The 11,877-nt window shown below is 35.3% G+C and overlaps 1 non-coding gene across 1 annotated transcript; it reads left to right on the top strand.

Annotated features, from left to right (window-relative positions):
• The first annotated feature begins 425 nt into the window (after positions 1 to 425).
• LOC141603518 (small nucleolar RNA R71) lies at positions 426 to 532 on the top strand. Its single transcript, XR_012525389.1, has one exon. It is a non-coding gene; the product is annotated as a small nucleolar RNA R71 (small nucleolar RNA).
• Positions 533 to 11,877: the final 11,345 nt, after the last annotated feature.

The raw sequence follows: 11,877 nt of genomic DNA, 5'->3' as shown, positions 1-11,877 counted from the left end.
GAAAAGCATTTACTTGTTCATTTGTTCCCCTACATTCGTTTTGATCATGTCCCAAGGTTCCACAACTTTCACATACTCCACTTGGAATTGAGGATGATGCCACCATAGCATTGACATGTTGTTTGGGTGATTTGGAAGCTTCATCAAGCTTAGCCATGGCCTTCTTAAACTTCAAATTGATGGTGTCGATATGAGCACTTAGTTGAGCACCCAATTGAGTGATGGAATCTACCTCATGCTTTCCTCCTCTTGTGGCCTTTTGAGGCCTACTATATTGGGAATTATGAACCGCCATCTCTTCGATTTTGGCCCATGTTTGATTGTCATCAACTTCGGTAAACATCCCGTTGGATCCCATATTAAGAACATTGCGGGAGTCTTCATATAAGCCGTTCCAAAATTGTTTCACAAGGAACCACTCACTAAGTTCATGGTGTGGACAAGAACGACATGTGTCCTTAAATCTCTCCCATGCTTCATACAATGATTCCTCATCCCTTTGCTTAAACCCGGTGATTTGGGCTCTCAACCTATTAGTCTTCTCCGGAGGATAGAATTTATTGTAGAAGGCAAGTGCTAACTTCTTCCATGAATCAATACCAAGGGTAGCCTTGTCTTGGCTCTTCAACCATTGCTTTGCGGTACCGATTAAAGAAAAAGGAAACAATACCCATCGGATTTTGTTGTGAGTAACTCCGGTTTGAGAAATTGCATCACAATAGTCACAAAAAGAATCCATATGTGAATGAGGGTCTTCACTAGGCATCCCTCCAAATTGACTTCTCTCAACTAATTGTATGAATGCGGATTTGGCAATGAAATTACCAGTTAAATATGGTGGTGTAGGAGTACCATTCGGTAGGTTCTCCTCGGTTAGCACGGAATGTGATGAAAATTTAGGCATTGTGGGTTGATTTTGTGGTGGGTTTTGAATTGGGTTATCCTCTCCTGCTCTTGCAAAAGGGTTGACAAACTCAATGTTATTTGGTTGAATGTCCACAATCTCTCCAATACCTACAACTCTTGAAGCACCTCTAGTAACTCTTCTATTGTTGGTTAAGGTCCTTTCAATCTCGAAGTCAATAGCTAATAAATTACCTTGTGATCTCCTAGTCATGCAAAATAACAAACAACTCAAAAACAATTAGAACAACCTTGAGGAGATTGACTTCCCCAAGGTAAAGAAAGACACAACTAAAAACAATTAACGAAAATCAAATCAATTGAACCCCGTCCCCGGCAACGGCGCCATTTTTGGCATGGATATTATAAACTCGTTGTCAAAAGCTACCAACCAAAACAATATTTATAACTTCACAAACTACTCTTAGTAAAGAGGTAAGTAAAGGTCAGATCCCAAGGGATGGGTATTGATGTAGGATTTTCAATTGCAAGTAGCTATGTCTTAGAGTGTCACAAATTGGGTTGAGATGAGATGTAATCTAAACTAATCAACAAGATGAATGTAAATTAATGAAAATAAAGTAAAGCAAATAAAGGGGTTGTAAACAATTGATTAAAGGCACTAGGGTGTCATGGGTTCATAGAGGATTCATGAAAATAGACTATACAAACATGTTCTCAATTAGAAGCAAGCACTTATTGTTGTGATGGGATCGAGTTAGTGTATATCTTACAATCCCTGGGAAGATTTAGGTCCCGGAGCCGAGTCGTCTAGACTGTACAACACCTACAAGTCGACTTAGTCTCCTCCTATTCAACTCTATGCATGGTCTAATGAGGCTCGAGTTGGTTTATGTCTTACAAGCCTCATTGAAAAGATAAGAGATGGGTAAAAAATGCAAGGATTCATAGGCTCGCATTTCATCAAACATAACATGTGCATAGGTTGAAATCACAACAAGCAAGCAAATTAATTATGAAAACATATTAGATTAAACATAGATCAATCCCCATGTTTGTTTTCCCTAATTCCCCATTAACCCTAGCTAAAGGAGTACTCACTCGTGATCAAGTTTAGCATGCTAATAAGGTTGTCAATTATACTAACAAAGCAAAACATGATTAATAAATGATGTGATTAACAATGATTAAACAAGGGTAAAAAGAGATTATACCTATTGAGATGATCAAAAATAATAAAGCAAAGAATAATAGAAGTACTTGATGATTGATGGAAGGTTGTCAATCCTCCAATAAACCCCAATAATCTTCTAATTACCCAAATAAAACTAAGAACAATTGAGAAATTAAGGAAAGATTAAGATGTGATTAATATTGAAATGTGTATTAAAACTAAATTAAGACTAAATTAAGATGAAATTAAGAGTTGATATTAAGGGATGATCCAAATCTAGGTAGTACAATGGGGTATTTATACTAAAATTAAGTACAAGGATTAGGGTTACCAAGGGCTTAAATGACTATTAAGACCCTAAGAGAACTTGGTAATTTTGCTCCCGAGGAGGGACATGCGCGGATCATTATTTCAACTCCCACCAGGATCCGCACATCCTCACTTGATGCCTGGCTGGTCCTGTAAGGCGATCCGCTCGGGCTGGCAGTTGGGACGCTCGGATCGTTTTCTGGTCCGCTCGTCCTAATCTCGGGCCGCTTGGATCGTGGCACAGAGTTCTTCTCTTGCTTGGCTCCTTAACAATCCGCGGGGATTGTGTTGGGGATACAAGGATCTTTTCATCATTGCCCATTTCACTTTATTTATTTGCTTAGGCCTCTAGTATCGGTCTCCTCTTCGATGCTTAGTCATTAGATGCAATCCATTTAGCTCCATTTTGTTCCATAAAAGCAAGGTTAGCGATCCTCTCCTACCAAGGACACAAAACCTCAAAGAATATGAAAAATGGGAAACTAAATATAAGAAATGACCCTAATATATGCTAGAAAGCAAGGGAACGAGGTTAATTCGGGGACTAAATGTGCTCAAATATGAGTCACATCACTTTTCCCACTATTTCGTTGTTTTATGTTATTCTTTATCTTTTCTCCTATTAATATACGATATCAATTCGATTGTAACACGAGTCTCCACTAAACTACTATTACTAACGACAAATAGACTCTCTTTCTAAATCCTCAAATGAACCATTTAAATAGGGCATGGACTAGTTCCATAGGAATTGTTCAATTACATAGTGCTCCATAGGAGTTGTCCTATGTCATATAAGATTAGCATCTTAAATTCCTACTATGCCTATGTTTGATTTCTTGTGAATATGTGTGAATAGAAGTAATGATTAGTCAAAATATGTTTTGATAATATCTTCTATGCATCCACGGTTCAAAAGTCTTATTGCTCAAACTAAACACTTGTCATCAAGTACTTAAGTTATTAAGAACATGGCAATGTTAAATTGGTAAATTGATTTATTAGAAATTTTGATTAACCAAATACCACAATAGAGTTAACCCTTGTGAAGGATTAACTAGGAATTTATATGAAGAAAGACTTCATCAAGTAGAAATTCTTGAAGTCAATGGGAGCAATAAGAAGTAAGTACCTATCTTAATCATTAAGGATAGAACTAGGTTCGAAAGAGAAGGTGATAGACACTAAAATAGATACAAACCCCAATAAGTAAAGATCAAGGAAGTTGGTCGTGTGACTCCAACATCATGAGTATTTGATACAAATTTGGCATTATCGTGTGACGACTAGCAAAAATAAGTTCAGAAATTTGCATGAATGGAACTAGGGTAGTTGCCATTTCATCCATGAACATATGAATGTTGTAGCGTACTCATTTTAGTTTTGTATTTCGAAATGTACCTCAATAATTGTTATGGTGTACAATATGTCTAAATAAGAATATAATTCAAGTTTTTGTATAAAACGCAAAGGGTTTCACTATTATGCAATTAAAACAAGCGTTGTGACCTTACATACCACGATTAATTTTATGGTGAACCATACAAATCAAGGTAATTATATTCAAACTAAAAATAAATGTCATATTTACAAGACTCAAGTTGGTGACCCCAATCATTTCTAAATTCTTGATTGAAAATCACATTTAGAAACTAGTTTTGACTAGTCTCCCAAACCATTTGATTGGGAATCTTTTGGTGTGTGCGAATCTTGTATTCAAAGCAAGTTAATTCACGACCTTTTTTTTCCTGGAAAAGGATTATGAATAGAGCAAGATATTCGCCCTATTTACACTTTGAAGTGTATGGTCGAATACAATTTCAATCAGAAAAGGTTATTACTTCTTTATCTTTTTTACCAACGAACTAGGTAGGTACTTGGTATCCACTTAATGAGGTAAGAAGAGAAATTCTTTGAATAAGTTCAATGAATTTTTAAAAGTATCAAAACCTAGAGATTATAAAACCAAAGTATTAGTACTTTGTTAAGGTGGGGAACAATAAAGTAATGACTTTGATTTGCACTAAAAAAAGGTGTGATATGGTATCACAAGTTCACCTTCATAAGCACATAATATTATATAAGGTGTGTTAGAAAGTGACAAAGAATCCTATATGATATGATTAAATCTTTACAATAGAGTTGTTGGTAATTTCTGTTATAAAATTTGAATGGCATTTAAATTTTCCACTAAAACAAAACATGGTTAAAGCAATCATCTAATTTTCATATGAGATATGGTTAGGCATGGTACTTAAATTATAGCTTGTTTCGATAGTGAACATGTGCTCTTTCTTCCTACATGATCACGAGAACAAAAGGTTTGTGGCTCGTGCTGCTGTCTATTAAATAAAAGAGGATTATTTCTTAAAGACAGAGTGGGAAAAAATGTTCAAGAGCCACAAACTTAGAACAAGACGTAGGAGATGTACCTTCTTGGTCAAAATCAATAATTATTTCTTCGAAACCAAGTTGACAGCAGTCATGTTACCTTTTGAAAGTAACAGTCATGCAACTTATTAAGATGCTTTATCTAGTCTCAACTCCACAAGAGTCCGAAATAAGCATAATCTTGAAAATGTTTATTTAACTTGGTTGGTTGGTGGGAAAGGGTTTTGCACGCAACAACAACGCTTCATTGTATTCGGATATGATTTGATATAGTTGGATTTTAAAATCATCTTGCATGAGTTTTGTAAATCGCAACTATCCTAAAGTAGGATACGAACTTAAGAAGAAATATTAAGTAGAAGTCAAGGAGTTGAATGGTATGTTTCAGTCATGTTATAAACCTTTCTCGATTTGTCGAGTAGTTTTGTTTATACATGAAGTTTAGTGGGAGTAGGGTGGTACTATTAGTCTTATATGTGAATGACATATTGATCACTGTGAGTGATGAAAGACTTAGAAGAAGAATAATACATCTCCTAGATATCCAGTTCGATGGATATTAGCATAAATTTAATATTCTTATGTTAATAAGAATCTTGAAAAGTTCAAAGGTATTGAACATGAAGAAATTGAATCCATTTGCTTCCGCTGCGAGATTAATTCATCACGCTAAGATGTATTACCATTCTTTGAGAGAATCTTTGAAGTCTATAACTTGTAGTATGACGAGATGTTACAAATCAAATCTTTGAGAGAAGTCTATATATAGCCACATAGTTCATTAGTTAGTACTCAGGAAGTAGTAAAGATATGAAGCTAAGCATTTAGAAATGAGATGAATTTATGTGCATGGAGTTACACAAAAACCATATTCTAAATACATAAGGATGGTTAGAGAACCATCTTGGCTATATTGTTTAAGGAGGAAATCTGCTAGAAACGTCCTAGGCAGTTGAACAATGAGATATACACAACGGAAATTGAGTACACTTGCAATAATGAGATATGCAAGAAGGAAGGGATGATATTAGGATTCGGTTTTTGTGAATTGAAGGAACTATGGTAGTTCGTTTTAATAACCAAAGGTCCTATCCCTACTCTCTGTGAGGACAGTGGGAGCTATTCTAAGGCAAGATAGCCTATGTCTAGATTGGACCTAGACACATATACTCAAAGGGTTTTATAATAAAGATTATACATAACAAAGGGAAATAGTATATAGTATGGTTAGTAAAGTGCAAAGTGTTGCTAAGACTTACTAATCAAGGGCTTCTCATAAGCTTAGAATGGTGTGTCATGCCATTTCAATTGAGTTAATATGATCCACTATATACAAGATTAAAAATGAATTACAGATTATTTAGTAATTGATATTGTATCAATTTGACATATGTGATAATGCACTCATTGTTTGAGTTTTATTCAAAACCTTTTTCTTATAATACTTTGTTTTCCAAATAGGTTGTCAAGACAATATTGAACCCTATTTATGTGAACTGGATTAACATAGTATTGGCCCCTAGTCACTTATATGAGGTGACGTCTCCTAGTGACAAGAGTGTGAGTCGATTGATGGCAAGTTCAAGTGCCATAGGGTCATAAGGGATGACTAATTGATCACATAGGCAGACTGTATGGGACACCCTGTCAGGCAGTGACCGCTTATATAGTTCTGGTAATTTTATATAGCCCTGTCGTGGCGCGAGCTACTATAGTATTCTTTTGAGTCGATTCTTTGACTAGAGACTGTTCGCCCAAGTCGGCACAAGTTTTTGATAGACTTTGATTTTTGCCCCAAGCCATTCTGTCAAAAGGGGTGAGTGTGCATCTTTTGGGTCATCATGAATTGTGGGTGTACAAAGGGAATAGTGCGATAGGAATTGCGCACCCTTTGTCAGGGTTATTTGAAATCTCAAGGCCACTCGAGGAGTAGTGAACTGAAAATACGTGGCCACGCTCGGAAAGTATCTACGGTAGATAATTCCGGTCAGACAGTTACTCTCCAGATCGTGGAAACTACTCTTGATATGATCACATGCAAGTACGACCTGCAAGACACCTTGCATTGAGTGGGAGATTGTAATAGGACAAGAGAATTGGTGACGCACACTTGTCTCAGACAAGTGGGAGATTGTTGGAGTATGTGTCCTCAACAATGGTGCGATCACATTATTGAAACTAATGATAAGAATGCGTAAGGGATGATTCAATATATATATAGTCAACTGATCAACATTAATCGGTGATGATTGGCTAACTAGAGTTTGACATTACAGTCGGTTGACGGTGGTGGTCAGTTGATCCCTTAAGGTCACACCTAAAGGACGATTCCCTCAATTGTAAATTTAATCGATTGTATGACCATACAGATTGATTAAATCCTTAAATTGAACAAATTGATATATAAGAGAAAATATTATATCTTATTGTAATATGATTAAATAAGATTCAATTTAGTAATTAATATGTTATATTACTAAAATTGATTAATGTTTGTGAAACATTTGAGATAAGAGTAATTGGTTAATCATAATTGCAAAATGTTGTAGATTATATTAACTAGACCTAATGTGACCCATTTTATATACATGTAATTGTGAATTACTTTTTAATTTGTTAATTATAATTTATTTAATATATAATGATATTTAATTAGTTAAATATACATTTATATTACTAACGACATGTTTCATGTCACATGTCACACATATTACAAATGACAAATGACAAAAATAAAATGGAGTCCACTTTAAGTATAGGGGCCGATTTTATGGGTAGTTTTAGGTTGCATGCAGTTGATTGTTTTAATAAGCTAAACACAGTCATTACAACTAATGCAACCTAGACGTAATCTATAGTTTTGGTAAGACCAAAAGGAAAAAGCAAAAGGATAAATTCTCTTCCCAATAGACCTAAAAAACCGGCAACCCCCATTCCCTTTATGATGAGATTAGTTCTCATTTTTATATAGAAGAAAAACTCTTATGCTCTCTTTTCTCCTACACACATAAAGAGTTTATGTTCATAAAATATGTTCAAAATCTAAAATTTGCATAAAGATTACTATGGTAGCAATGATATTAATATTAGAATCAATATTTAAGATCACGACTCTTATTATCTAGTTAATAATATTTGTAGTATTGAGGGATAGTCTTGGTGCAACTAAGAGGAGGTATTTCACAATGAATACTTGAAGATTTTGGAGGATCATCCTAATATGTCTAAGCTCAAGATATAGGTTAGGAAGGTGTTCTAACCTAGTGCCCATATTTCGTCCATTATCAATGTAAGAAAATCGTTTTCTCCTAACTTTGTTAATTTCGTTTTGCATGCACTAGATCTAATGACTAAATCAAAGAGTAATTTAGATCATCAATTAAATGAGTTTAATTAGAGGGTTATTTAATCCTTTCATATTTGAATGGTAAGAACCGCCTTTCCTCATGTATTTCATCATATGAACGCGTAAAGTGTTAGGAAAGTAATGTCACACTTATGCAGTTTGATATTACATATTCCACAAGGAGAAACCACACTCAAGCCTAATTTACAATGAGACCAGTTTATTAATGTTCTTGGCATAGGAAGCTATATAGACCTCAGAAATTTAAGTGGTTTACCAACATTATTTAGTCAAATCTAATTAGCATAAGGCATGTCATTACGGTCAAGACTTGAGTTATGAGCTTTGTTTTCATGAATAACGGGTCAAAACAATGTACATGGACAACTATTTGGGGTTCAAATGCTAAAACAATGGAATTTAACATCATTGCTACATAATTCACCAAGACTCGACTTAAAACAAGGAAAAACATATTTTTGGATTTGAAAATTTTTAATTTTTATGGATTTTTGTTTTTAAATGCACACAACATAATACTCCCTCTAATTTCATTTATTTTTCTCCTTTCTTTTTGGCATAAGAAATAAGGGAATTAATTTAGACCACACAATACACATGACCCCACATGAAATTGATTTTGGACCACACAAAGTTGTCCAAAAAAGGAAAGAGGGAACAATAAGGAAAATTGATGGAAAGGGAAAGAGGAACAATAAATGAAATTGGAGGGAGTATAAATTACACAATAGGAATGTAAATCACACCACATAATGTAAAGACTCTCCCCCAAGGCTAAATGTCACAGTGTCCTCAATGTGACGCCTACAGCATAACAATCACACATAACAAATCATCAGCAACCTAAAAAACACATCTAACAAAAGGAAGGGAAAAGAACTAGAGGTAATAAAATAAAAGTAGATACAAGGAAAGAGAATACCCGGTAAAAGCTTAGGAGTTCCCCCAAACAAGCTGCAAATTGGGGGAAAATATTGACCAACGGCGCAATTACTTCATAATCATAAACGTTTCAGACCAAAAAGCAGGGATACTCGATCAAGTAGTACTGAATTTGATCGAGTACTCAAAAGACGGGTCAGTTTCTGCACTTTAAACCCAGTGCCACCCATGGCACGGTCAAAACAACTCAAAACTACCATTAGTAAATCGAAAAGCTGCGCATGTGCTACACAAATACATAAGTAGCACCAAAAGATAATACAAGCAGACAAAATGAACCATGAATAATGTTCGGGCTTGTCAAACTCAAAGTCTAAGATAGAAGGCAAACATGACGTCCCTTTTGTAATACTACGGTTTTCTGTACTATTGGGTACTCTATCGAGTAAGGGTTAATCTGTCGACTAAGTGAGTTTTGGTTTCGAAACAGTGTACTGTCTGATGGGTACTCGATCGAGTAGGGGGCACTCGATCGAGTAAGTGACTTACTCGATCGAGTAAGTCGGTTTTACGGGTTATTTCGCCGGGTTTTGATAGCAACATGAGAATGTTATATACAGTTATTTTATTAATTCCTTTTTACTTTTTCACTGTTTCTAAACAATTTACACAAGAGAAAAGTTATGTAACTTCCCCTTCTCCCATTGCTATCAAATCCTAAGGGCTAGAGTCGTCGGATCGTTTAGTTCTTTATGCCGTTGAGACCGTCGGATCGTGGGCAAGCTTCTAGTATGTTTTTTTATATCGTTTCATTGATTTTAGTTGGAACCCTTATTGGATATTTTAGGGGTTTTGGGAGGATTTTGATTGTTAGATAGTAATTATATGATTGTGCGAATATAAGAGTTGATTTCGTAGAAGAACGGTTTTGATTAGCTGATTGTGACGATCTTGGTGATTGGCTTTCCAAGTAGGGTTTCCCTACTCGGTTATTGATTACATTGTATTTGAGGGTTGATTGTTGTTGGTTGTTTACTGTTGTTGATCTTTATCGTATTGGAATTGGTGATTGATAATTGTTGGTGTATTGATTGATTGTGTTTGTCTATGGTTCGCGAGGTGCGTTCTCGGCTGAGTGGAATCACTTGCGAGAGTGGCTTCACGCCCTTGATTCGCCCCTTGTGGTTCCCCTCATAAGGGAGATGTGCACATTAAGGAACTTGGGTTTTCCCTCGGAGTTTATGAGCGGGGCTTAGGTGGGAACGGTTGCGGTCCCCCACTGCCGGTGTGGAGTATCTGTTGCGATGAATATTCTGGCAGGGCTACACACTTTAGTGTGTAGTCTGGTGTGTAGAGATGCGACAGAGTTGGGTAATTGTATATATTGTTATCTTGCTTATCTTATATGGTGTAATCAGTAACTGACCCCGTTAATTGTTTTAAAAACTATGGTAATCCATTCGAGGATGGTGAGCAGTTCTTGAGCAGGTATGAGGTGGACGCGCATGGGATAGCTGGGATTTAGTCACCATGTGTCACTAGAGTCTTCCGCTGTGTCATTGACCTTATATTTCTTTTTAGCTGGTTTTGATATTTTGGAACAGTTGTATTTCATTTGACAGTTTTTGTTTTGGTTATGTATCGCCTTAAATTTATTGAATAAAGTACGTTCTTTTATGGTCCTTTTGATATACATTGCTTCAGGTAACCAAGATGGTAGCACTTCCATGCATTAGGTGGTCTTGGTAAGGCAACTTGGTGTATGGGGGTGTTACAAAGTGGTATCAGAGCGATGATTTTGGAACCTATAACTAATGAACCTAGTGTTGGAATATGTGTCCTCCGACAATAATGCGATCACAACTGTTGATCATAATGATCACATGTTTAAATCTCATTTTAAAAAGAATACGATTGGGAAGTATTTATACTGTCAACTGGTCCACACATACCGGTAATGATTGGCTGACTAGAGTTTGACATTACTGTCGTGCGACGGTGGTGATCAGTTGATCCCCTAGGTCATACCTATAAGGTAACACTCTTAATTGATCATTTAATTGATCGTATGAAGATACGGGTCGATTAAAATATTTAAAATTGAGGGACGATTTTGGAAGTAAAATTTACGTATTTCATTATAATAGGATTAAATGAGATACGGTCTGAGTAATCGAATTGTATCATTACTCAGATGAAATCATTGTTTAAAGAAACAATTGGTTTTGAATGAATCATTATAAATACAATTATTGTGATTTATAATTGATAAAATATTTTGGTACTAGTAATTGCGAATTACTAAGTCGATTTTTGTATATGACGTATTTTTATTAATACGTTGATTTTTAATGTGTTAAAAATACATAACAAATTTATGTTAACATATGACATGTGACATAAGAGAAATTGACATTTTGACAAAAATAAAATGGAGTCCATATTATCTATGTGTGCCGAAATTAAGAGGTGGATTAGGCAAATATTAAGTTGATTTTGTTAGTGGTAAACACCATGATTACCTACTAAACTAGCCATGCAAACTAGTTGTCATTTTGCAGACAAACTAGAGCATGCATTGGCTCCCTCCACCCCCTCTTCCACCCGGTTTTTGGAGAGGAAAAAAACCACTTTGGTTTTTCCTCTTACTTTACCTATTATACACAATAATGTAATTGTTGTTCATTCATTTCATTCATCTCATCAAAATATTTTAGAGAGATAAAATATTTCTCCTTCCTTCCTCTCTTTCTCCTAACCGGTTTTAGGAGATAAAACCAAATATTTTTAGGTCAATTTTTCTACAAAATTAATATTGTACTAGTATTTATAATATTAATTTTAATTAAGAGTGTGCTTTGGGTATTAAGCTTTGGGAGAGATCCTACAC

The sequence above is a fragment of the Silene latifolia genome, chromosome 9, assembly GCF_048544455.1.
Source record: "Silene latifolia isolate original U9 population chromosome 9, ASM4854445v1, whole genome shotgun sequence".
Taxonomy (NCBI): Eukaryota; Viridiplantae; Streptophyta; class Magnoliopsida; order Caryophyllales; family Caryophyllaceae; genus Silene; species Silene latifolia.
The sequence above is the reverse complement of the archived record's forward strand: the minus strand, read 5'-3'. Positions and strand labels throughout refer to the sequence as shown.